The sequence below is a fragment of the Stigmatopora argus genome, chromosome 7 (genome assembly GCF_051989625.1).
Source record: "Stigmatopora argus isolate UIUO_Sarg chromosome 7, RoL_Sarg_1.0, whole genome shotgun sequence".
In the NCBI taxonomy this organism is placed as follows: domain Eukaryota; kingdom Metazoa; phylum Chordata; class Actinopteri; order Syngnathiformes; family Syngnathidae; genus Stigmatopora; species Stigmatopora argus.
Window position 1 is genome coordinate 7276332 of NC_135393.1, and position 6675 is coordinate 7283006.

Genomic DNA, 6675 nt, shown 5'->3' on the forward strand with positions numbered 1-6675 from the left:
ATGTTAAAGTGCCTATTATCAAGTTTACTATGAAAAGGATCAATATTTTTACTACTGTGCTCACTTTATGTACCTTTTACTCAGGAAAATAAAACTGGCATTCATTTTCAAAACTATTGTTCCCTTTTGTTGCATTGTGTTTACTCCATAGACCTAGATTAAATTGTATAATTATTATAAGGTATTGAAATGAAATAAATTCTAAGATCATCAAATTGATCAATTAGCTGAAAATAAAGTATATTAAAAGGGGTCGTATCGCGTTTGAAAATTCAAACGGATGATTCTGACTGCTACAAATGGCTTTTTGTAGCAAGCAACGTCTTCTAATCCTAAAATTACATATTACTTTCGTACCATTTATACAGCGGCTTTAGTGAAAAATGTCTCGTGTGTTGGTAGAACCCTAACACAACACTTGTGACTCCTAGTGGATATGTTTTAGAGCTGCCTGTAACACTTTCCAGTTAAAGTCTACAGTGGTACCTCGACATACGAGCACCCTGACATACGAGCATTTAGAGATACGAGTAAAATTTCGAGCAAATAATTATCTCCAGATACGAGTAAAATTTCGAGCAAATAATTATCTCCAGATACGAGACAAATTTCGAGCAAATAATTATCTCTAGATATGAGAAAGCCAGGTGGCCAAGACATGAGAGGCTGTTTATGATTTTAGTCTTTTTTGCCGCATATCTTTCGTGTATAACAGATATCTACGAGCACTGGGCGGAGCATTGCATTTTTTTCAGTGTTTTTTTTCCGTCACTATGCGCGAATGGCGTAGCGATCGCTAGTACAAGGAGTATATATTACTTCTCGTTGGCAAGTGGTCGTGCGTTATCCTATTGTGAGGACATTTGTGTGCATCGGAATATTTTGAAGGGAATACAAAAGCAAACAGCCCATCGATAGTAAAAGTCAGGGTGGAGCCAAACAGCCAATCCGGCCGGGAGAACAAAAGGTATTAAAAATGTAAAACTAAATTAGAATTAAGTTTAGTGTAAAGTTAGATTAAACTTATTTTTGAGTGTGTCTGCATCGTAATCCAAGTTAATTTAAATTTGTTTATGTTATATTACGATTCTCCGGTGCAAAAAAAAAGGCATCATTGCATTTGCCTGGGAGCCCAACGGCAGTAAGTTTGCTGTCCTGCAAGGGGAAACACCAAGGATCAGTGCCTCCTTCTACCACATCAAAAACAACGGCAAGATCGAGATCATAAGTACGTTGATCATACAGTCAGGAAAAGGAGCTCTTTACATTTCAAACACCCTCCAAGATGGCATTAAGTTGACTTTTTTGGACTCTGCAGAGATGTTTGACAAGCAGCAGGCAAACAGCATCTTCTGGAGCCCTCAGGGACAGTTCTTGGTTCTGGCTGGACTAAGGAGGTAAGGTGTTGAGTTGGTTTGTGTAATATATTGATAATGATAGTTGCCTCGGGTTATGGAAGAGTGTGTAACCACGCCCCTGGAGCCGTGGGGTAGCACAGCGTAACCCGGAAGTAGTAGTGTTGTGTGTCCGGTTTGTGTGTGTGTGTGTTGTTGGATAGTGGCAATAAAGAGCTACACGTGTTTTACCCTGGGCTCCGCCGTCTATTACTGTTATGGATATATTAACAGTTATATAACCTGCAAAGATATTACAGTGGCGACGAGGATGGGATCCCTTTCCATGCGGTAGGGATTAAAAGTTTCCGACGAAGAGATTAAGGCGTTACAAGGAGGTAACGTGACTTTGCAGACTAGCATTAGCACGAGTGCTAAGCTAACGGCGGCGCTGCATCATGGCCAGATTCCTGGGAAATCTCGGCGAATACGAGGCAGTTAAAGAAGATTTTGAATCTTACTTGGAACGTTTTGAGCAATGGATGATCATCAACGAAGTGGAGGAAGGTAAAAAAACCAACGTGTTCCTGTCTATAATTGGTGCAGAGGCTTACGGATTGTTAAAACACCTTTGCATACCAGAGAAGCCTAGTAGCCTCTCATATGAGGTGCTAAGTGGAAGATTAGCATCTCATTACAACCCGAAACCGCTGGTGATCGCGGAGCGATTCAAGTTTCAAAAGAGGAATCAGAGAGAGAACGAGTCTGTGTCGGATTATATCGTGGCGTTGAAGCAGCTATCCAGCCACTGCGAATTTGGTCTCCAGTTGGATGAAGCAATGAGAGACAGATTTGTTTGTGGATTGAGAGTGGAAGCTATTCAGAGAAGATTACTCACGGAGCAAGATCTAACATTTAAAAAAACATGTGAACTGTCGTTGTCCATGGAGATGGCATCAAAGAGTACGTTGGAGTTCGCTAGCAAAATGGAAGAACCTGCCACATTAAATAAGATTGACCAGGAAAAGACAAGCAAAAGTGCATGGAAATACCAACCAGCCACCAGCGATTGGAAAAGTAAAACCACAAGTGGAAAATTCAGACCACAGAGAAGAGAAAATCACCAACCCTGTTACAGATGTGGACTAAGCAACCACGCCGCTCATGAATGCAGATATAAAGGAGAGACATGTTACAAGTGTTCAAAAGTAGGACACATAGCAAGGATGTGTAAAACTAAAAATTGGCAAGGACACACGCAGTATGTAAAAGGAAATAAATATGAGACAACAGGAAATGCGGATGATGAACTGTGGGAGTCATATCGCTTGAATGCCGTGTATCCCACAAATGCTGTCGGGAATTGGAGGAAGGAAATGACAGTACAGGTCATATTAGAAGGAACTCCTCTCGAGATGCAACTGGACACAGGAGCAGCTGTAACACTGGTTTCAGAAATTGTGTATAAGAAGCATCTCTCTCATCTGCCTTTGGAAGTAAGTAAAGTGCAGCTGTCAACTTTTTCCGGAGAGAACATTCCTTTGAGGGGACAAGTGACGGCCAAGGTAAAATATGGGACCCAGAGTGGGAAGCTACCATTAGTGATCGTAAAAGGTGACAGACCAGCCCTACTTGGCCGTAACTGGCTCCAAAACTTCAAACTGGACTGGGCACGCATCTTCTCAGTTATACCAGCAAGGGGCGGTAACAACGCAGATGTGGATACAGTGTTGCAGAGACACAAAGCAGTGTTTGCTGAGGAGTTGGGCACTATTCGAAATTTTAAGGCTGTTAGAATTATTATGGAATATTCTATATGTGTTGTAAGCATTTTTAATAAGTAATAAGGCATTTTAATTACTTTTGTATAAGACTGGGACAAACTCGAGGTCACCCTGCTGGCTCCAGCTTGTTGACATAACACCTCACCCTCCAAGGACTGTTTACTGGGAGATCTACGAAGGACTCATAAATTGTTTTGTCTGGGACACCGGCAGTTTACCTTATAAAGAAATTATTATGCTTATACTGCAAATTCTTACGCAGGTGTTTTTCTTTCAATGGCAATTGTTTAAATCAGATTACCTTTGAATGTTTTGGTTATGTGCCGCTAAATGTACCGAAGAGTATGCAGCTCGTCAGAATGCACTGGGGGCTAAGACGACGCCACATGGCATTTTCCTTGCAAGTTGTAAGCAGAGTTTGTTGAAAGATGTTTTTCCTTTTTTTAATTAAATATTACTAATAATGATTTAAAAGGTTTGAATCATTATTCCAACATTTGGTCCTTCGAGTAGCCGGGGTCAACAAACCGATAGGGAATCCAGACGCTGCGGTTTAATATCTGGAGTGACCGTGCACGGCGAGAATCCCTTTTCCAGGCTGGACTATTTCTCAGCAGCGCCTGTTTTCTAATCGGTTGACGACTATCCTCTTGGTAAGCATCTTTCGACATTTCTGCCGAGTCCGCGTGTGATGGCTGCATATTGTGACGGGTTCCGAGTGCGCGAAGGGCATCACACGCGAAGGCCTTATTTTGAGAAGTAAGGCTCGCGTCCTGGGGATTAGCGATTTTAAAACCCTGGGTATACTAGTCGATGCCAGGTAACGAGACAGAGCATGAGTCTATAAAACTTGGGGCAGTTCGGGGTGTCCTGTACCGCGGTCCGGATAGGTACAAATATAACTCTGACAGTATATCAGGCTAGGGTATACATTTGTGTTGTGTGTTACGTGTGTCGTTCCGCGGAAAAAGAATTTGCTAACTGATAACTAAGTGCGAGCGCGCTCCCTTCTAAAAATGGGCAACGCAAACAGTAAAACGGCTATTGACGATCCAAAGATGCGTCTGCCGTGTACAGATTGGATTGTTGAAAATCAAAGCGCTACAGGGGTTAAACACCTAAACTTATGGATAAATAAATATGGATTTGCTGGCCAGCTTAATATGCATAAGATATTGATACTGCAGGATAAAATACGTGCTAAGCATGGGGGAAATCTTAACAGAATGGAGCAGGAGGGATATAATGATACCTATTATTGGTTTATGATACATGGGTTAAATCAGTTGATAACGGTGGGACTGGAGACACAGAGGCTGTGTTATTCCACAGAAAAGAGGACGGCTAGCCCGGTGGGGAAGAAGTGTGTTGTTGTCGTTAAAAAGGAGGGCCCCCTCCGACAAATATGACCAGGTCGGGAGGGCCCGTGGGGGACATAGGGAGAAAACGCTATCTCCCCAGCCTGGGGCGCCGCCAATGAGTGATGTGTTTATTGAACAATATCCCATGATCGAAGTTGCTAATACTAATGTGGGCAAGGAGCAGGCTCCTACTAAATTTGGATGTTCGAATCCAAAAGCTGATGGTGGCCCGTTGTGTCATGACGGTGGTAATTTGAATTTGAGAGTGCATGAACTGATTGATCGGGTTACGGGGAAGTTTAAAACAAAAGTTAATTATACCGTGATCAGCAGAGCTAAGCAGAGGGATGGTGAGCCTTTTGCAGAATGTCAAATCAGGATGACGGCTTGTTTTAAGGCCAACAGCGGCCTCGCTGAAGACCACGCGGTGGGCAGCATTTATCAGGAGCAGCTAAAAAATGTGTTGCATGCTCATTCAAATGTGTTGCATGCTCATTCAAATTATACTTATATATATTACATATATCGCGTGATTGCCTGGACAAAAATGTCTCTAAAAACAAGGCAGGCCTGCTCAAAATGATTTGAATGAGGATTTTGAACATGAGGATTTTGAACATGAGGATGTTGAGCTAATTTTAAACCAGAGATCACATTCTTTGGGAATGAATTCAATTGGATTTTTTTGTGTGATGCTGAAAGTTGTAAAATGGCAATTAAAATGGTTATTTCAAAGAATGAAATGGCTTATTGTGGCTTATCCTGGTGTCGTCCCCGTCTGCTAGCGGGAATATTTTGGTTAACAGAAATACAAAACAGCAAATTAAATGTTTAGCGGGGTTGCCAAAACTGCGTTTTGGTCAGACTCTAAACTTGCCGAATAATGCTTTGATTACGAGGGGAGCGCTCTGTTTTGGTGCGGCTGAATATTAAAATAATTGGCCTTGGGGGTGCTGAAGCAAACTTGAGGGCAGAAATGGGTTTTGCTATGCTTGCAGCATATTGTGATTTAGTCTTCTCTATAAAGCGTTGTAATTATACACAGGAGGTGAAACATTGTGCGCAGAAAGAAAAAGAGGTCGCTTAGGAATGTCAACATTGATAAGCTGCTTCTGCAGCGAGCGTGAAGGTCACAGTCAGCGGGTAAGGGCGCGCTTCCGTTTAAACATTTCAGAATAAGAACAAAACATGGTCTGCAAGGGATGCAGAGTTCCGCGATTATCTTCGCATTTATTTTTGGGATTTAATCAGAAATGTCTTTCGAGGTGATAGAAGATCTGTTTGGCAAAGATTGATTTGGTAAAAGCTTTGGAATTGGGAATAATACTGTTATTATTGGTTTCTTTTTACTTTAATATAGGAGATTGGCTGGTTAAAGAAAAATGAATGGATTTTTTACAATATTATGGCATATTGGTTACAATTTGTGGGTCCTTTATTAAGCATTGAAAATTGTAATTAGGAAATGCCTAGTAAAAGGTGGATTTCTCTAATTTAATTATTGTAGATTTTTCTTGTGGTAACAGGGAGCTATAAGAAATGGCTCTTATCTTAAGTAAACATAGTATGGGGTGATTTGCAATTTATGTCTTAGGTATTAAGGAATATTTGGTTGTTAAAGAAATCAGACATGAAATTAACAATGCGGAAATGAGAAATTTCATGGCATTCGTCCAAATTGTTAGGTAAATTGAACCTGGCTGGGGTAGATAAGATAATTGGTTAAGGATAGGCATAGTTTCCCTAGAAGAAACATGGAGCGTCTTTAGGTGCACAAAAGACTTTCCTTGTTTGACATGAAGGGGGCGTATGCTTTGCTATAGGTTATATTGATGACTATTGGGACGTTATTACTGTCTATTGCTTTAGGGGCATACAAATTAAGAATTTAGCCAAAACTTACTGCATTGCAATTATGGGGTTAATACACCTGAATGTTACGGTGATAACGATTGGCAATAACAAGCTTAGATAAAGGGGAATATCTACAACAAATTCAGGTGGGGCCTTTCATAGTGTGAAACGAGTGATGAAATAATGTCTATGTTTTAAAAATAACATCTCCAAATTATAAAATATCAACCTTGGAGAAATGCTTTAAGTAGATGGGTTGACTAGAATGGGCAAAATTCGATAACATTGAAAGGGGGTGTAACTTAATGCAGAACAATGAGATAAAGTTTTTTGCAAACGGTT